We start from the raw sequence: 20,940 nt of genomic DNA on the forward strand, positions 1-20,940 counted from the left end.
AGTCTTAATAAAGTTTTATAGAAGTGGCTTAGTTTGTAATTATCTTCTTTATGCAAGTAAAACAAGTACTAGCAGAAGAGAAGCAACAGGACATTTTAGGTTATTTCTCTAGCCTTTTTAGGTGGTGCCAAAGTAGAGAAATAATGTAGGAACTAGGCAGTGATTAACTGTGGGCCATGTTTTATTAAAATTCAACTCATAATCTCAACTAGGATGTGCTTCCCGATGTTACCATTTGGGGGCCGTTTTTGTTCTTAATGCTCTAATAGACATTAACATACATTATCTTATTTCACCTAATTCGCACAGTGACTCTGAGCTGTCTATTATTACCCACACTCCGCAGGTAAAAACCCTGAGGCACAGAGAACTTGTCATTTTTCCGAAGGCTGCAGATATGCATGGACCTGCTAGATATTTTCCTGTGGTTTCCAAAAACTGAATCAACCGACAAAAGTCTTTTTTTTTTAAATTATAAATGAAGGTTGCTCACTTGTAGTGAGCCTAATTTAAACTGCTTAGTGTCTTTTCCTATATAATTAGTCAGTAGTCCTGCCTCCAGTACTGCATATAAATAACCTCCAGGTGGACGTGAGGCTAAGGCAGGAAGATCTCAAGTTCAAAGCCAACCTTAGCAACTTAGCGAGGCCCTATCTCAAAAAAGGGCTGGAGACGTGTCTCAGTAGTTAGCGCCCCAGGTTCAGTTCTTCATACAGAATAATAATAATAATAACCTCCATGTCTGAGTCCCAAATACTTTGCCATGATGTAGTTCAGGTCTTCAAGATGTGTGACGTCTGCCCACTGTATCCTCTCTGCTCATGGCCATGGCCTTCCATGCCCAGGCTCAGCACTGTTACAACTTCAGTTTCTGCTCCTAACAGGCCTTGTCTGGTTACCTGTTACCTGCCCTTCAGAAAACATGTTCCTGACACTGGCCTCTGCCCTCCCTCTGTTGGCGCCTCTTTCATTTTCAAATGAGACATCCGTCTGTGGCTCTGCCACCTGCCTGGCCACTAACTCCTAAGGAGCTTTGACAAACTGCACAGGCCTGAGCCCATCTCCAGAAATTCCAAGGACTGGGCATCATATTTTTTTTAAAGTCTCCAAATCTTATTGTTCAGCTGATGTTGAGGACACTGGCCAGAATGCCCAGTGCACAAGCCTTAGTCAGCCTCCCTTTTTACTTTGTCTCTCTGCCAAGAGATGCTCGACATGTGGGTCCTTTGGGGAGGCTTACTAAGAACAGCTTTACTGCTTTTGCTGAATATGAATAAAATTATATAAAAAATTCAAATACTGTGGAAAAAGGATGGAGGAAAAGTAAAAATCACCCCCATGCCCCCCATCCAGAATTAATTACTGAAAACATCACGAATGCCATCCATTCAGCTATGCGCTGAGGGTGGGAGTTGTGTCTGGGCTATTTTGTATAAATGGAATCATGACGTGTATGCTCTTTTGTGACTCCTGTTTTTACTCACTGTTTGGGGACATCAGGCAGGAAAGAGCCTTTTAATACAATTAGCAAGCTAGACCAGATTTTTAGAAGGCAAGATAACTTTCAGTTGTTAAAGGATTAGGTTGTGGAGGTGACAGCAGTTGAGAGAGGTGATCTCTGCTTGGCTGGTAATTGTGGCTCTTCTGAGTATTGAGAACGCAGAGACTTCAGGGTGGTAAGGAAATGAGTTGAGGACTGAAGGCTAATGTGTCCAGGTTCATTTGGTTATAGCATAAGAAGAGGAAGTGAAGATGCCTCTCAAAGGGTATTTTTTTTAACGTGTGAATATTCCAATGTGTTAGACATGTTGGCATCTAACAGAAGATGTAATGTGGAAGAGAGAAAACAAAATAACTTGTATGCATTTCACTGCTCATAAAGAACACAATTACATGTGTGAGACGTTTGTTAGTGTCCTTCTTCCTGGGCTCCTGTAATATTGGATGTGATTTTTATATGCAGCAACCTGCAGGTTGCTGGGGAAATGCTCTGTGTATTTAATCATGTTGCAGTCTTCCTTGTTTGTTTGTTTTTTTTATAGTAGGAAAATGTCTTTGGCTTGCTTCTGTAGCCAGATTGATTTTGCTTGTGGGTGTCCAGATGCTGATGAGCTGTAATTAGCATAAGAAGGAGGCTGGAAAGATGTTGAACATTCTTTCCAGGTAGCCAAACAAAGGATCCCCAAACGGAGATTATTCTGGAGATTATTCTTCAGTATCAGATTGGAGAGAAGCAGCCCTTTGCTCTTCTAGATGAGTCTACTAAAGGATATGCGGTGGGGCTGACAGGTCCCCACTGAGGCTGGGGTTGGAGAGCCCTGCTGTGAACTGGTATGGGCTGATTCTCCACAGCTGAACTCCCCTTGGTGAGCAGTAACTCTGAATCCCCTGAGGAGTGCAGGAAAGAGGAGCCTGGGCTGGCTTCGGAAGACTGGGCTTGTGTTTGTGCCTAGACTCTGTTACTTGGAAAGTCATTTATTCTCTCTGAACCCCAGTTTCCTCACCTTTAAAATGGAGACAATGGTGTTTCACAGCGTGTGAGATTTGAGTAAGATAAGTCTGGGGAAGGGCTTGTATCCTGTAAAATGATGTGGAGGTGCAGCGTGGCCGTCCTCGGTTTCCCCATTTCTTCTACATCCCTTACACTTTTCCTTATAACACTTTTTCCCCCTCATCCCTGACTCCCAAGTAGAAAGAAAATGATTGTTAATTTGTTCCCTGTTTGCTTCAGGGTTACCATAAAATAAATAAAGCATATCATTTTGATAATCACTAAAAAAAAAATATGCCTACAACTTTCTTAAATGTATTGATTACTAATAAATCATGTCTATGTTAAGTATGCCTGCTGGCTGGCAAACTCCGGGAACAACCACGTTTGTTCGTCTGGTTAACAGGGTGATTTTCCTACTAATGACACGTCTGCTGGTCCAAGGCTGCTATTGATGGTAGCGGTGGTGACTCACAGTTATTGACCATTGCTTTGTTCCAGGACGATGACACAGATGTCATTATTCCTTACACCAGCTCCTTGTGGGATGTCTTTCTCTTGTATTATCACTGAGGAAGCAACCCCAAAGTAATAAGTGCTGTCTCAAACTCTACACACAGTTTAAATTAACATCTATGAGAATGTAAAGGCTTAAATTCTTATACTGTACTTTGTCTCTTAAGGAGACATTGAAAACCAGACGGTTAAATGACTTTTAATCACCAAGGCAACAATCCAGTAACTAGCTATTTCTAGAAATAGCAGAGGAAAATTTATGATCCTGGCATGGCAGGGCAGGAAAGCTCTGTTGCCAAGTTTTTGGTATTGGGTAATGTGGGATGTGAAGGGTTTTTTTTTTTTTTTATGACTTTATTCTTAATTTTTGGAATAATGAACCATGTTCTGATCCTTTTTTCTATATACATTAGATGTCATATTACATTAGATGTGTTTTTCTAGGCATTAGCTTGCAGGAGTCTTGGTAGCTGGGGTGGGAAAAGCACAGCCTTATGGAGCGTACAGACCTGAATTCAGATCTCAGCTCCCGCCAGCTGTGTAGCCCTGGGCATGTTAGCGCTGGCTTCTCGGAGCCCAGCTTCCTTATCCGTAGCATTGCTTCTCAAAACTTATTTGCAGATCAGTCACCTGGGATCTCGCTGAAATGCAGGTTCTGCTTCAGTAAGTCTGCAGTGAGCCCAAAATTGTATTTTTTTTTTTTTCCTTTTTCCTTTTCTTTTTCTTTTTCCCAGATAGGGGCTTGCTAAGTTGCCCAAGCTGGCCTTGAACTTGGGATTCTTCAGCCTCAATCTCCCAGGTAGCTGGGAGTGCACACTGTGCCCAGGAAAATTGTGTTTTTAACCAGCCCCCAGGGGGTGCCAATGCTGCTGGTCCTGTGACCATGCTCTTTTAAGTGTCAGGGAGTGTGAGATGGAATTCTGGTATCCATGTCTCAGATTTATTGTAGCTTATGGTAGATGTTTAACAAACGTTAGCTCTCTCCTTTCAACATAGCTAAGAGTCTCTTAGGGTTGGCCTTGATTTAAGAGGTGAATATCTGTTCCCAGCATGTCTTTTCTCTGTCAAAATTCCCAGACAACTGAGGGCATTTTGAAAGCGAAGAGCTGAGGATTAAGCTTTGGATCGAGAGAGGTTCACACCTGAGTGTCCCTCCTAGGTTGGGAGGATCATCTTAGGGCAGTAAGCCAGACGAGGAGGCACGGAGGAGGTCTCTGTGAAGACCTCTGTGAGGGGGCTCCGCTGACCTCTCCCATGAGTCCCTGCGCAGTCTGGTTCCCCTGCAGTATTTGTTGAGCACTCAGTGGGCCTGGGCAAGGTGTTAGACCCCAGAAGCCGGATGAACCCCTTCAGGCCTGCCCTGGAGGCACTCTCTTCTGTGGGGAGACTAGGTAAATAATGCTCATGACACAGTACCCTAGAGGTCCTGAAGGAGGCAGGTGGAGGTCGCAGTTGAAAGCACTGAGGGAAACAGTCCGCATCTAATCTACTCGGGGAGAGCCCTGGAAACCTTTGCTGAGGAGACTCAAAAGATTGAAAGTGAGTAGGGATTTCCCAAGTGGACATGAAATGGAAGAGCTTGCAGGCAGTGGAAACAGCACGGACGAAAGGCACAGCGAATGCAGTGGGACTCTGAGGTGGCAGTATTCCGGGGTTCGAGCACAAGGCAGTCAGCCACACTGCACAAGATACTGTGCCGAGACTGGGAGGCGTGACACGGGAGGAGAGGACCTGGAGCAGGCCGGCCTGAGCAGGCTCTCGGAGCCACAGTGCCACAGCTCCTGCATGTACCCCAAACCTTTAAAATGCAGAGTCGGGAGGGGGCTACAGCCACAGACTGTTGACCTGCTTGACTGTCATCTGCAGTGCCACCAAATTCATTTTATCTTTTAAGATCTAGTGTGGATTCTGCTGTACTAATCCCAGTTTGGGTCTCTTTAAGGCAGATCTCTCATTTTCTTTCCACTTAGAAGTTCATTTGATGGTGTCAGTTATGACGGACACTATAGCATGGATGTCCCTTGAACCTGATCTCCTTGTGGCTCCTGTTTCACCCCCAAGGGCCCCTGTGGCCCTCAGTTCCTTTCTTAGTTCCTCTCATTGGCATTCTTGCCTCTCTCCAGGACATACTTGGCTCCTTCCAGAATCACAGGAGACGCAGATGAACTGCCTCTGCAGGTGTCTCAGAAGTGGGGATCCAGACGCACTTCAGCTATAATCCTCTGGTGCTTTCTTATTGCAGATCTAGAATAAAACCTAGCCTGGAAGACCCGCCCACTTGGCCTTCTGTCTTCCTTGTGCCTCTGCTGCCCTTTCCAGCCGGCCTGAGCTGTCCCGTTCCTCCTAGTGCTCCTCTTTCCCACCTCCACACCTCGACATTCGGTGCTTTCCTTGTCTGATCTACTTTCTTACCTGCTTCTCTGTAGGACCCGCTACTTATTTTTTCGAAATTTTCCCCACTCCTGACCTCCTTGAAACCCGTGCTGACTCTCCACCTCCCTCCTGGACTGGCCCCTTTCTTGCACTCCCAGCAGCACCCTAGGGTGCAGTGGTTGTTGGCTTGCTGTTTCTACTTGTCTGTGTGTCCTGCCAAGAAAGGACGAGCCTTATGCTTGGCAGGGTGAGCGGTGGGGGTAGGAGTCCTTTTTATCTTTTATATCCCTTCAAGTAGCTTCAGAAGGAATAAATATACTTTATTATGGAAATTGTCAAAAATATACAGAGGCAGAAAAAATTACATAGTGAACCTTTCAGTGTACTCATTACTTGGCTTGAGGATCAACATTTTGTTAATCCCCTTCCCTTCCTTTTTTCCTAGAATATTTAAGGCATCCCTAGACATGTAATTTTCCCCCATATAGATTTTTAATTTACAAAATGAGTAACTGATATGAACGAGAGCCTGGAATTTAGGCATTTTTCTATGTTAACATTGAGACCTTTTGGCAGTTCAGCCTCATGCAATTAGATGCCAGAAACAGCTCAGGTCAGGGTTTCCCAGCCTTGGCACTATTGACACCCTGTACTGGATAGTTCTTTGTGGAGAGGGGCTGTCCTGTGCACTTTCCTCCCCGGAAGCCAATTGTAAGCCCACGTCTCCACACACACACACAGGTCCCAGGTGGAAGCACACCTTCTGATTATGGCTGTGCTGATTAGTATCATGCCAGAGAATAAAGTCTGTTTCTGCTCCCTGTGTCAATACATGCCCTGCTCTACCAAACAGAGTTTCTGGGAGCTACCAGGGTGAAGTCAGAGGCTTCCTAGGAGCAGAAAGAAGTCCCCTGGTCCCTTGGGGAGAGGGGGTGTCCCCTAACAGGGAAGGCAACGTGGCTAGGCCGAGGAGAATTCTAGAATAATGCCTCCAGCAAGGATGCATGCTTCCGGTTTGTAGCCATGTCCAGCATCTGCCAAAGCTTTCATCACTCCCCATTTTCCAAATATTATGATGAAACTAGCTAGGGAATTCTTCTTGGGAATGCATCTTGGATTCCACAGTGGTAAACAAGGAGGATTTGTGTCACAGAAATTACTTTGAAGTCAGTTTTCACCAGAAAACACCTGTTTTGTATAAAGCAAAGGGACATTGGAGTTTCGTTTTATAGCTTTGTTCAAAATGGGCTCTCCACGTATTTCACAGCTCAGCTGGTCAAGCAGCGCCCTGGAAAGGTGGGTGTTAAGGAGCAGTTCACCGCAAGAAAAGCAGCTGAGGGCGATGGGAGACAGGCTGTCCTGTGGAGTCAGGTCCGTCACTCCTGGCTCTTACCAGCTCTGCACACACGGGCAAGGCACATCACCTCTCTGGCCTTATTTTTCCTCATCTGTAAAGTGGAGAGAGCAGTTCCCTGCAAGGGTTGTCACGATCATGAAGAGAGAAAGCAGGGCAGGGATGTAGCTCAGTGGTAGAGCACTTCCCTAGCATGTGCAAGGTCTTAGGTTTGATGTCCAGCTCCGCAAAGGAAATTTTTAAAAAGTGAGAAAGGGTGGGCGAAGCAGCTAGCGTGGTAATTCGGCACACAACTCCAGGAAATATTTTTTCCCCTCTTAAGAAAGACCCATTGGGAAAGACATGTGGGTCTCACAGGCTCTTAGTGCTAGTTCTTCACTTGTGTCCCTGTGAGATGTTCTGGGCAGATGGAAGACCGGCCTGTAGGAGAACGATGATGGCAAAGCCCTCCGTATATTTGCCAATATATATTGTGGGTTTCATCCTGTTAGTAAAGCGAAGCGTGGCATCATCTCTCTCAAATGCAGGATGTTTTTAGGACTAATAGGTTCTTTTATCTCCTCCCACAAGAGTTCTCCTCCCTGTTAGAATGGGATCCCAAGGCATTTTCACAACCAAAATGACTGCCTGTTTCCCAGTAGTTTCTGCATGTGAGGATTTCAGAATGGGTTAGTTCCATTTGTCTCAGACCCGAGCTCTGCTGGTGCAGCTCTGGCGTCCCTTCCGTCCTTTCATCCCACCACATGCCTTGCAAAAGGAACAAGGGTTAAGAAGTCAGACTTCAAGAAATGGAACAGAAGGCCACCTTGGGTCTGTGCGCAGGTTTTCCTCATCTCTGAGGCAATCAGCTGAAGCCCTGGAGCCTGGAGGAAGTGTGTGTGGAACTCAGTGGTTGGTGTGGCCGCGGCAGCTTGAAGAGGACTTTGCTGCTAATGCAGGAAGAACAGGAGGAGGGGACTGGCCGTGTGGACAGCGCCAGGGCAGGTGCTGGATGAGATGAAGTGGGGCAGAGGTGCTCACATCATTCTCAGAAGGCCTCTCCCTCCCCAGCTGCGCTGTGTCCAAACAGGCTTCCAGGGAGGGTCACATGACTCCCCGGCTTTGGGGCTGATGATCAGCTCTCCTTTATGATGCTGGGAAAGTGGGTGGTTGGGAGGGCGGAGAGATACTGGTGAAGGAGAAGATGGGGTCACCCTGGCACCTGTGCCTCGCCTCGGGAGGGAGGTGGATCCAGCCTGAGTGTGTCACGCCCTGATGGCATTCTGGGCTGGTTTCCCACCATCTAGGGCTGTTTGAGAACACACTGAGCTGGCCATTGAAACCAACCCCACAGAAGAGGAGTCATAGTACAAATATCCAGGCTGCCTCATTTTAGGATCTAAGGATTTTTTATATATATATATGTTTTGTTGGAGAGAGAAGATTGGTAACCATATAATGTACTTTTCAAATCCCGAAAGAGCTTCTAGGCCCCAGAGTCAGTTTAATTTAGATGAAATACCCCTAAAAGCGATGGGCTGAACGGAACCAGCCTGACAGACAGCTGTCTTCATCAGAGGACACCACAGGCCTCAGCCAGGGGAGCAGGAAGCTGCCACTGTCCCGTGTAGCTGCTCTGGGGAGTGTTGGTGGGGTACAGAGAAAACAAAGGTGCAAAACACTAACAGGAATTTCTGCCATTACAAATTTGAGGGTTAATTTTAAGAAGCTGTGTGTATCCTTCCAGTCTCTGCATGTAATAATGGAAATGTGTTCTAAGGAGACCCTTCGAGACAGTGCAGGGAAGGAAGAGAATGTGCCTTTGTGCCAACAGTTGCTGCTTGTCCTCAGACTTTCCCCGCTGAGATGTGTTGCTGCTTGCAGAAAGGAGTGAGGTAGTACCCTCCCCTGTGCCTGGGGGCAACACCTGGACTCTGAGGACTCCCAGTCTCTCCTGTGGCCCCCCCGAAACTTGTTGGAAAGGGCCTTAGCAATTTGCTTGTCGGCTAGGAATTGTGGGTGATGGCAAATAAGACGCTAGAATAACAATGGTTAAGCAAAACAAAACACAGGGGTTTATTTCCCTCTCAGGTAAGACAAGTGCAGGGGTCCGCGGGGCTGGAGTGGCAGCTTCACAGTGTCTTCAGGCACCCAGCTTCCTTTTGGCTTTCTATTTCCATCCTCACCACAGGGCCAGGGATGCTTCTGAGCTTTTAATGTGCCCCAAGCACCAATAAATGCGCCTGGCTTCTATTTTCGAGATTGCCTTATGGTCCCAGATGACTACTAGAGCTCCGGTTATTGCATCTCTATTCCAAACAGCAGGAATGCAGAAAGGGCAGAGGGAAGGGCAGAAGGGGCCGTGTCCCCTCCTGGAAGACCCAAATATCAGTTCCTTCTAGATCTCTAACCTGAAGTTAGTCATGTGGTACTACCTAGCAACAAGGGAAGCTGGAGGTTTTTCTGTTTGGTTTTTAAGCTGGTCAGATAATATTAAAACGTGTTCTAGTGCCAAGAAATCAGAGGAGAGCCAGTCTGGTCACTGGCCCTTGATATGCACAGTGTCTCTCGTGCAGAGTTTGGCCAGGCCTCCACTGAGGTCCTGAAGTCACGGGTGCCCCAGTTGTTCTTGGTGGTCCCAAGAACCAGCCCCATCCCCCGTGGCCCCCTGCTGCTGCTGGAGTGGTAGGGTTGGTGTCACTGACAGCACGTATTTTAGGTGCTATGGAAAACAAGGTAGAGAAGTAGGTCGGAATCATTTTCCAGGGAGGTTGCTCTGTGCGCATGTGGCAGGCGGCTGAAGCCACGCGGACTTCTTCAGCCCATCTGAGATGTGGGCCTTCCTGCTATCTGAGCACTCGACCTGCGTGGTCCATACCCTTCCCGCTCCCTTCCCACGAGGGCGTGTTGGGTGCCATGCCATTCTGGCCTTTTCCCTCAGGCTCTCAGAGAAAAGCGGTCCAGCACGCAGAGGCCTTGCCTGCGCATCGCATCCACTTCTTGCTGCAACACACGTTTCCCACAGTTACAAGGCTGTAAATTTGTTAAGATAGCACTTAAATGCTTTTTAAATCCATAGTGCTGCTGGAACATTCTGAAACGAGAAAAAGGAATCCCACGAGAGTGGTGCACAGGGTGAGTCATCACCGCCCGGCACCCAGTGGGTGCTCTGTCAGCGTCGGAGCCTCGGCACAGCTGAGCAGCAAGACTACTAAGTTAATTTTGGCTATATTTCAGGCAAAACAGGTTTCAGTGGGCCTATTTCAATGGAAAAGACATTCAACACTTCAAACAACAGACATATAAAAACTGCTTTTTGGAAAAAATCACCTTCGGGAATCTCATCATTTATATTCCAAGTTCACATCTCTCTTACTTCTTTCTTGCCTTCTCAACATTTTCTTAAGAAAAATCTCAAGCATACAGAAAAGTTGAAGGAACTGTAAAGCAGATACTCATGTGCCTACCACCTAGATCATAACACCAATGTTATGGTTTAGATACAGTTGCAGAGTGAAAACACACAGCTCTCACGGGTGTCATTTAATAGCTTTTGACAAACATGTAGGCTGTCAAGATGTAGAACTTATACTCCCCCAGAGAGTTCCCTGGTCCCCACCCTAGTCAGATCCCTCCCCCTACCTCTCAGAGGTGACCACCATAACCAGGTTGCCTTACCCAGAACCCAGCTGGACAGGCTTATACATAAGGTACAGACTTTTAAAAATATATATTTATGTATATTTAGTTTTTTAGGCGGACACATTATTTTGTTTTTATGTGGTGCTGAGGATTGAACCCAGTGCCTCATGCATGCTAGGCGAGCACGCTACCACTGAGCCACAATCCCAGACCCATGGTGCATAGTCTTTGGGGGAGGTTTTCACTGAGCATTCTGTGTTTGAGACTTGGCTGCGGAGTATGTAGGTAGTCTGTTCTTTTTATTGCTAAATACATCGAGTAGTTTTCCATTGTTTGAATGTATTTTTCCATTCTTCCTCTTATAGTTTGTTTGAGGGTTTGGACCATTAGGAATGTGAAAATTCTTGTACAAGTCTTTTTGTGATCATGCTTTCTTGACATCTTGGGGGCCAAGAAAAACACCTAGGAGTGACATCGCTAGGTCACTTAATAGTTGTTCACAGCTTTTGATGACTAGCATCTTGGGGGTGGGGATTGCTTGGGATTAAACCCAGGCTCTCTGGCATGTGAGGTGAGTGCTGTACCACTGAGCTATGTCTCCAGCCCGCTAACTAACTCTTACTAAGTTTAAGGAGGACCTTATACGTTCTCTAGTCCTCATCATTTAGACAAGGATGTCGAGACCCAGAGATTAGGTATGAAAGAGACCTCTTCAATCCCATAGAAGGTTTTTCTTAAAGTGCAGACTAGAATCCATTCAACAAACTCCTTGTGGTCTTCTTTATATCATGACTTCCTTCTTCCCTTGAGAAAGGGGGAAAGGAACTGGTACTCTTTCTGAAAGGTGGTTAACTGTTTCAGTTTTGCTGAGGGTCGTGTAACTATTAGATACACGCAAACGCAATTTGCTGTGTGTGTTGCCGTGTTTCTGTGAGATCTGGGTCTGATCCTGCTCCTCCTCCAGTGTACATCCCTGTCCCTTTTCTAGAATGATCTTTCTGGAACACAGGTCCAATCACAGTGCTGCTTCTCCACCATCTGTCCTGTAGGTCCTTTGGTATGAAGTCCAGATTCCAATCAAGTGGGCAGAGGTCTTGTGTGCTTCTCCTGCCTCACCTCCCATCCCATCACCCCGTCTGCAGCCTACCCTGCAGATTGTCTGCATGGCACTAAAGCACTCGGGCTTCCTCTGGGACACCTTCCTCCTTGGTGTCTCTTATGAACTCCAACTTCTGCAGAATTTGGCTCATCACAACACTCCCAAGAGTCAATCTTCCTCCTGTCCTTTTTTATCAGGTAATCAGTTATTCCCTTTTTATATGCATGAGCCTCTAAAAGCTAACTTTCACCATGTGTTATGACGTCAGCATTAGTGGAACTCCTGGCACAGGACCAGGAACAGAGATGACCAAGACACCGGCTGGTCTCCTGAGAGGCGCGGTGGCAGCAGTTTGGGTACAGCACAGCAGGCACACAGACAGGTAGCCTGCCTAAGAGTCCACCTCCAGTGTCCTTCCAGGCAGGAAGTAATTTGAAAGATTCATCACATTCACTGTGTCAGGATTTTGTTTGCATTACTAGTGAGGTTGAATGCTGCCCCCGACACACACACTGCTGTCCCATACTCCTGTTGGAAATTCTTTTAATTGAGGAAAATGATCAAGATTTATTATTTACTGAGAGGGGGCTTCCTTTCTCTGACCCAGTCTCTTATTTCTTGTCTGTAAAATGGGGAGGCTGATCAAATGTGATCCACAGGATCGTTGTGAGAATTCAGTGAGGCAGCGACACGTGCCGAGCACATGCAGGCACACGGAGGGTCTGCAGTAAGTGTTGTCTCTGCAAGTCCCGGTCCCTCGCCCACTGCTTGCCACATAGTGGATGTTCAGGAAGTGTTTGTGAAGAACAGGAACCCGTGTATTTTGTGTATGTGTTAAAGGGGGCTATATATAGGTACTCACACAGTCCCATCTGTCTTGAGAAGAACGTTGGATCTGACTTGCATCAATATTCAGCTAGAGTGGCTGAGCACACACGCATGACTCTTCTTGGGTTGCCACATCCCCTGCTAGGCAGATGTCCATTATCATGAAATATAAAAAGAGAAAAAATAATAATAAAGGCAGAGGAGTGTAATGTTATGGCTTGATTTGACAGGGCCTCCTGCTTCGTCAGCTGCCAGGGCTGGGCATGGAACAGATTAATCTGTATTCCAGCCGCCGCCGCTGAAGTCAAGATCCATCTAATTAGGGTATTTTAAACATCCTGTTTGCATCTCTAGTCTTACAGAAACCAGGATGTCTGTCCATCTGGGGAGTTGGAGGGAGCTGGGCAGTGAGGTTCTGCAGTAAAGAGAGACTGTTGGAATCTTAGAAGTGTGAACACTGCTGTGTGATTTCCTTAAAACAAAAGAGCTAATGGCCTTGGATGTTGCACGGAAACAAAGGTAGCTCTGCGGTATGGCCTTGAATTTTAAATGGCCCTGCAAGATCCTGCCGAGATATGGGTCTGATGAGTGAAGTACAAGGACCATTTCCATCCTAAGAATAGAAATCTGGCTGACCCATGCACGTCTCTCTTTAACCATTTGGGCTACTGGAACCAGGTACGGGCTCTGAGGCTAGCTGAGCAGAACAAGAAGCCAGGCTAGGCCGTAGTCAGATGCCAGGCTGTCAGGATGGTGTTGGTCTGCCTTCATAGCCCAGCATTCAGAGTATCCAGTCTGCCTCCGCCTCGTGACCTCTCGTCCTTCCCTTTCCTGCCATGCGATCTCTGCCCAGCTCTTTGTCCAGATCTGTGCTCTCTGTTTGGTAGCTTTGCCTCATGTTTACTTTTTATTTTTTAACAACTTTGAGATGTCAGTGTTTAAGAATGTTATATATTGGGGCTGGGTATACAGATCAGTTGGTAGAGTGCTTGCCTAGCATGCACAAGGCCCTGGGTTCAATCCCCAGCACCACACACAGAAAAGGAGTGTTACATATTTAAAGTATATGGTTTGATATTTTAATATAGGTAAACATTATAAAGTAGTCACTATGTCAGACTATTTAACATGTCAATCACCTCGTGGGTACCATTTTCTGCCATGTAATTTATGTGTAATAGACCACTCAAGAGCCTCAAGGGCAGAATCCATGTCTGGTGACCTCTGCTCCCAGACACAGTGCCTTGCAGTGCCTGTATTATGAACAAACGAGCGACTCCGGTGCCCGTTGTGCCAGCGCCTCTCCTGCGGCCCAGCTCTACTGTAGCACCTTGTCTTCCTCCTGGTGACCTCAGGCTCCCTGCCCACCAGACTGAAATGCCAGCAGATTCTGAAGCTAGAGTCCCTCTCTTGATGCAGAAGGATGAGGAAGTCAGGTTTAGGAACTATCACTGTGCAGTTGTCCCCTTCTTCTCTGCCCCCCACCCCACCCCATCCTACCCCCATCTTCTTGATATAAACAGCACTCCATTCATCCCGACTTTGGAAACATGATCCAGGCTTGTGGTAAGAGAAGTAAATGTGTCTACAGGATCCAAACTCCTGCCTCTGTCTCCCAGCTGCACCTCTGAGCAGGTGAAGCTGCACGCTCACGGCCACTCGCTTGCCAGAGGACACACCAGCTCTGCCTCTTCCCAGAAGTCTGGAAAATGTTTTCCTTTAGTCTCAGTTCTGACCCCCGTCCTCGGGTCTGTTGAGTCACTCTTCCCTGTCCCTCTTTCCTACACAGTTGAATGCTGTGCATATGTGCCATGTCCCCTTCATGTCAGTTAGTTATGTGCTCTGCTAAGGTGGCTATTTCTCAGCCCTTCCTAAGTGGACCGTCTCGCCTCTCCAGTCCCAGTTCTCGCCTGGCGTAGAGCGGGAGCTGAGAATTTTATGTCGGGAATTACTGGTAAACGTACCACTCCATGCCCTGTGATTGTCCTGAGGTTACACAGCTCAAAAAGCAGCAGCTGTTTTTCATTTCCTCTATAGATCACGTGCTGCATTTTCAGCTTTTGCAGCAAGACCAAAAGGTAAATGATCATCGTGGCCAAGTACATTTATTTTTATTAAAAGGTAGGACCATCACTGCGTAGATGTGCTGTGTCCTTCAGCCCAGTAGTAAATAGCCCCTAACCACCTCGGGCTGTCTGCCGGTCTCCCACAATCTTGTATTATTTGGCTTTATAGGCAGCCACGCGCCAGCACTTTATTTTAATTTACTGTCAGATTAAAGAGTCTGAGTGAAGTTGGCCTTGCTCCATTTTAGGGTTAGAACAAATCTTGAGTTATAGAAAATAGCTGTACCAGCCGAGAAAGTCAACCGATGTGGTGCCTGCTTTTCTTAGCAGGGCGAGTGGTTGACCCTGGCCCACTGAAACATGCTTGGGGTCAGGATGCCATATGGAAGGAGGTGGCTGGTTTCTGGCAGGTGTGGAGGTGAGAGACTCTTTCATGCTGCCCTTGGTGGCTGCAACAGGTCTCAGACTACCGTCTGCTGAACGCTGTGGGTGCACATATCTTACTCGAAACCCTGGGTTCCGTCGAGGGGCAGGATGGTCCCATTTTACAAATAAGGAGGTGGACTCGGCACCACCCCAAGGTCCACCAGCCAGTGCGCTCCAGAGACAAGACTTGAATTCACACCTGGCTGAGCCTAAAGTTCACAGAAGGTTGAATCTTCACTGTTGTCACATCTGGAGTAGATCCAGGAGGAAGTTCCCTCAGTGTCGTGTGTCTTCTTCAGCAGGGGACCTGAGAGGCCACTTGTGAGCAGTCCCATCTTAGGAACGGAGCTCTCCTTACGGAAGGAGGTGCTGCTAACCCAGCGCCCGTTGGGATTTGGACCATGCTCATTTTTAAGAGTAAGAGGGCAAGACGCTAATCCGTGGCACACACTGTGCATCTGGTTGCAGTCACTGCCACCGTCTGGCTATGCCGTTCTGGAGAGACCTGGTCTGGGTGTAATAGATCAAGGGTTCCCTGCTGAGGAGACATCACTAAGACGCGAGAGCCCTGGGAAAGCATGTTTGTTACACGTGTTTTGCGGGGCATAGCTCACAGCAGCATTCATCAGATCCTCAACATTGTCTGTCACGACTTGAGGGAAAAAAATGAAGATTTTAGATTCGCAGCCCCACAGAGGTGCTTTTAATCCGAGGCAGATCGCGTGCCTTCCCAAGGCCCTTGTTGCCATATTCAGAACCCCAGAGGAGGTGGCCAAGGAGCCTGACTCCCTTCTGGCTCTGAAAATTGGGAGGCTCTCAACTGCCCCAGTCCCCTTGCTCTACACAGGCTAACCTGTCGCAGGTCACCCTCGAGGCCCCGAGGAGACTGGAGCCAGTGGACAGGTAGGCCAGAGCCACCCTCAGGTAGGGTCAGTAACTGGCGTCTGAGGCAGGCAGGGACAGTTCCGGCTTTCTAACGCCACCCCGCCCTGCGGCCCACCGCCCTGACTGGCGGGTTGAAAGTCGGCCCACGTTGCCTTGCCCTCTGTGGAGCTGCGGGTTCAGGGATGTGTTTTCTCCTCCTCTTGGGCCCTGCCTTGAGCTCCTTCTCTGCTGTGGCGCTCCCCCTCCCCCTCTGCATTGACAGCTCCATGGCCATCCTTCACCTCCATTTTATCCTGTCGAGATGACAGAGCAGCTGAGCAGTGCTGGCCAGCAGATAAACCTGTTATCTCCTCTGCTCTCTGGGCCAGCAGCTCTCCCCATCTCCTTGGTGCATGAAAAATTGACACCACCTTGGGCTGAAATCTGTTCTTAGGGAAGCTACATTTATTAGTAGCTAATGAAACTCTGTATGTGCGTATATGTGTAAAACTTGGGGTGGCTGGAGTGCTGCCCTATCTGGCGTCCAGTCAGAGAGGTAGAAGGAACAGAGGTAGCTGAGGTCTCCCGAAACCGACAACCAGTCCTTCACTTAAAATCCCCAACAAGTAAATGTCATTTGTTCTTAGGACACCACCACCGTCCATCAACAGATCTCCTGCCCTAGGCTGGGATGAGCTGTGGAAATGCACATTGAAAGGATCTGGGTGTCAGAAACAGCAGTTCTTTATATATTATATTTGCCTCTTTGAAAAGTACAGCTCCTGATACCCACTCTCTGCGCCATCAGCACCACCCCCTTTTTGAGGTATATAAAGAACGTTCTCTTGGAACTTTCTCATCCATCTTAATCAGCAAGATTAAAAGGGAAAATTATTGCAAAGTTCTGGTTCAGTATTTGTGGAACTGCCTGAAATCCAAAGTCTCTTCTTTATTTAGACTCTGGAAGAAATCGCTTCTGGAAAGACTAATTTAGTAAAATAGAGGAGTTGTTATTCATGTCTTACTCCATATGGCCTTTTGCTTCGTTTTATTCTCATTAAAACTGTTGATTTTTTTTTAATCCACATTCACTTCGTGCCTGTCTTTTGGGCACACTGAGCCCCACATGAGACATGTTTTCAGGCTTTGCTGGTTTAATTTCTGATCTCTTTTATCTTTCTTCTTTAACAGTGTTGATTATTGCCTTTTATAAGTGGGAAACATTTAACATGGTAGGAAAAGCTAACAGTTTGGAGACAGACAACTTGGATTCAAATCTAACTTCCCACCACTTACTCAAGCATGTGAGGAAGTCAGTCAGCCTCTCTGAGGCTCACATTCCACATTCATAAAATGAAGCTGAGAATGGCATCTTTCTTGAAGCTTAATTGTCAGAATTCAATGAAAAATGTACATACAGATTCAAATAGGCCTACTCTGAGAGATAAATGATAAATGTGTTGACACTTATTATCATACACTATCTACTTTAAACAGGATGTTTTCCCCCCTTTTTGTCTGGGCTGAGGCTCAAACCCAGGGCCCCAAACTTTTTTTTTTTTTTTTTTTTTTTAATTATAAGGCCTTTATTATTACAAACCAGAGCAACATGAGGAAGTACTTCTCCAGGCTAGATGACTTGGGAGGCTGAAAACATCCATTGAAATTTCAAGTAAAAGCTAGGCACAGTGACATGTGCTTGTGATCCCTACTACTTGAGGGCTGAGGCCTCAGAATCATTTGAGCCCAGGAGTTCAAGGCCATATTTTATGTAAGATCAACAATGTCCATCATGAAAGAAAACATCTGAAAGCCACCAGAGATGGGTCATATTCACACCCACTCTAGTCACACAGAAGGGAATGAGGACCCTCTGAACTCAGATGTCCCACGGCTCACCCTGGGCATTGGAGAGAGTTACAAGTGCTACTGTCCCTGAAGATGTTGGGTAACTAAGCTGGAGAAGTTGAGATGAGTTCAGGCATGAGTTCTGGCAGAAACTTGAGGTGGTCAGGAAGTGCAACACAGACCTGGAAAGCCACTGAATACCTGGCAAATAAGGTATGTCCCTGTGTGAATGTTCATGTGAGGCCTGACATCTCACTGGCGAATCCTGCTGTGTGAACAGCTCAGCTAAAGCCTGCCTGCAGCATGTATTTTCTGGTGCCGAATGAGGTGGGAGCTTAAGCTGTAGGCCTTCCCACACTCACTGCACTCATAGGGCCTTTCTCCCGTGTGCACTTTCTGATGCCGAACTAGGTGGGAGGTCCTGATGAAGTCTTTCCCACATTTACTGCACACAAAAGGCCTTTCCCCTGTGTGAACCCTCTGGTGTGCAATAAAGTCAGAGCTTCGACTAAAGAACTTGCCACATTCAGTGCACTCAAAAGGCTTAGTCTCAGTGTGAATTCGCTGATGTTTAATAAGAGTATATTTGTGGCCAAAGGATTTCCCACAATCACTGCAATCATAAGGATTTTCCCCTGTATGGATGCTTTCATGCTGAACAAGTGTGGATTTGTGTCTGAAGACTTTCCCACAATCATTGCACTTGTAAGGCCTTACTCCATTGTGTACTCTGGTGTACAATTAGGTTAGAGTGATGGCTAAAATATTTTCCACATTCACCATACTTATAAGGCATTTCTCCTGTGTGGATTCTCTTGTGCTGAGTAAGATTGTCTTTTCGACTAAAGGCTTTTCCACATTCACTGCACTCATACGGTCTTTCTCCAGTGTGGATCCTCTGGTGCTGGACAAGTGTAGCTTTGCGACTGAAAGCTCTCCCACATTCACTGCACTTGTAATGCATTTGTCCAACATGCAGGATCTCCCTGCTTGCAGTTCTCTGGGCTGTCTTCCTCTTGTTTTGGGTGATCTTTTGTTGGCAACGGCCCAAGCTAGCCTGGAAGTTCTTCTGCTCCACCTCACATTTAGAGGGGTTTTCTAATAAGTGAGCGCTTCACAAACTCTGCAGTTCTTCACCAATGAAGTCTTGCCTTCATCTCTTTGTGAAGGTTTCTCTACACTGTAATGCTCTAAGTTCCAGTTAAAGTCTGTAATGAACGACAACTGTCTCCCATATACCCCACATGTGTAAATTTGAAGTCCACAGTGTGTGCCTTCCAGGAACAAAATATGTTTCAAGATGGGGCCACATAAATCACAAGGGTGAGCTGCTTGCATGGCTGCACCTAGTAGATGTAGAAGTACTACCATGCAATACTCCTACTACAGAAATGCTCTGCTTCCATCCTTCACTCTGCACAAAAAAACCCCGTGGGTTGGCGCCAGCAGCCCCTCGCCCAACGCTCGGCCGCACTCCGGCCCGGCGCTCCGCCCGCGAGCCGTGGTGAGAGGAGCGCAGCACCCACCCACTCTGCGGCGGGTACAGCGTCCCCTCCTAGTCTCCCTGCATCGGTCAGCGCGGAACCGCCCGGCGCTGCAGAGCCCCGCCTCCCACGGTCCGCTGTGTGCCCCACAAGATGTCCGCCCAGGGCCCCAAACTTGCTAGGCAAGTGCTCTAGCACTAAGCTGTACTCCCAACCCCTCTATCAGCAATTCGAAGCACTTATAGAAAAACAATATGGTGGTACTGCATCTCAGCTTTGATTAAGAATTTGCCAAAAAAACAAATGGAAAATTAGGGAAAACATTTGCAACATATGTGGAAAAAAAATACATTCTTCATTTACAAAGAGCTCATAGTGTTGTGGGGCAGGTCGCTCAGAAAACACACCAAGTCCCAATTTTGTCCAAATGGAAGAGTCTTTATTTAGCTGGCTAGAGACTGCCCCTGCCCAGGACCCATAACTGTCTTTGCAAGGAACAGCCCTGAGCCTGAGCCTGAGCATTTAGGATATTTATACAAAAACCACATCCAGATTGACTCAGCCGCAAGCAAGCAGGTACAGAAGCTGGACTGGGCAGTTAGCGAGACAATGCAATGGGTACCTTGGTATTTCCCATGGGACTCTCCAGGTTGGCATGGCAGCAAGCAAGCAGAAGGGAAGGGGGTCAAAATGACCCTAGTTCAGTATAAGTTAGAGAATGGTCACTAACGTCTGGACAGTCAATCTCTGACAAAGTAGATTGCCCAAGAAAAATGGAAACCAAAGAGAACAATTTTGTACTGTATCAGAATTGCTGTTTTGCATTGCCAAGTATGTTATGCTAGGTCACTATTAATGGGTACAGAGGCAGGGCTTTCCCACCGGAGAAGCATTTCTTACATGATATGGAGTCTTAGGGTAAAATGGCGTCTGTTTGGTAATTGCCCGTATTAGCCTGGCCCATAACATTAGAAATCAAAATTAGACAAAGGATAAGCTCATGGGGAAAAGCAACACAAATGGAACATAGTGTAACCCAGTATGATGGTACTTACCTGTAATCTCAAAGACTCAGGAGGCTGAGGCAGGAGGTTCTCAGGTTTGAGGTCAGCAAGTTTGAGGTCAGCCTCAGCAACTTAGTGAGGACCCATAACTGTCTCTGAAGGAAGAGAGACCTCATTTTAAGTGAGGTCTCAAAATTTCAAAGGGACTGGGATGTGGCTCAGTGGTTAAGCCTGGGTTGAGCCCTGGGTTCAATCCCCCATACCTCCGACCTCCAAAAAAGAAACAAAAAATAGCATAATGGTTAATTTTATGGGTTAACTGGGCAAAGGGATGTCCAAATGGCTGGTAAACCATTATTTCTGGTGTGTCTGTGAAGGTGTTTCTGGAAGAGACTGGCATTTTAATCAGTTGGCTGAGTAAAGAAGATTGCCCTCACCCAGTCTGTTGAGGGGCCCAAATAGGACCATGGAGAAAGCAGGGCAAATTTGTTTTCTTGTCTGGGACAGCATCTTTCCCTGCACTCGGACACCAGTGCTGTACTCAGACCTTCATATCAGACAGGCACTCACACCCCTGACCTTGAATCGTGGATGAGACCTAGTTCCCTGGCTTTCCTGGGCCTTCAACTGCAGACAGCAGACTGTAGGACTCGCCAGTCTCCACAGTCTCACAATCCCTCATAACAGATCTCTCTCTGTCTACACATCATACTTGCTGTCTGTGTCCAGAGAACCTACTGCTGTGCGTAGCAGAAAGAGTGCTGAGTTTTTACATGACAAGAAGAAAACTTGCTAATCATAAGATCTCATTTCCACCCACCTCGTCCTCACAGTTTCTCCTGGGTAATATGCAGTTTGATTGGGGTCGTGGGTAAACAGATATTCATGTATACTGAGAGCAAAAGTGTAATTGATACAGTCTTTTTGGAAGACAATTTATCAGTGAGTTTTGTTGTTTTGTTTTGT

The 20,940-nt window shown here is 46.9% G+C and overlaps 1 protein-coding gene and 1 pseudogene across 1 annotated transcript in view; one reads left to right on the forward strand and one right to left on the reverse strand.

Annotated features, from left to right (window-relative positions):
* Ctnnbl1 (catenin beta like 1) overlaps nt 1–20,940 on the forward strand; it is a 156,494-nt gene that overhangs the window by 105,128 nt on the left and 30,426 nt on the right. The gene's annotated exons all lie outside the window — the stretch shown is intronic.
* On the reverse strand, nt 17,772–18,844 carry LOC139704595 (zinc finger protein 134-like; annotated as a pseudogene).

Source organism: Marmota flaviventris, chromosome 2 (assembly GCF_047511675.1).
Source record: "Marmota flaviventris isolate mMarFla1 chromosome 2, mMarFla1.hap1, whole genome shotgun sequence".
Taxonomy (NCBI): Eukaryota; Metazoa; Chordata; class Mammalia; order Rodentia; family Sciuridae; genus Marmota; species Marmota flaviventris.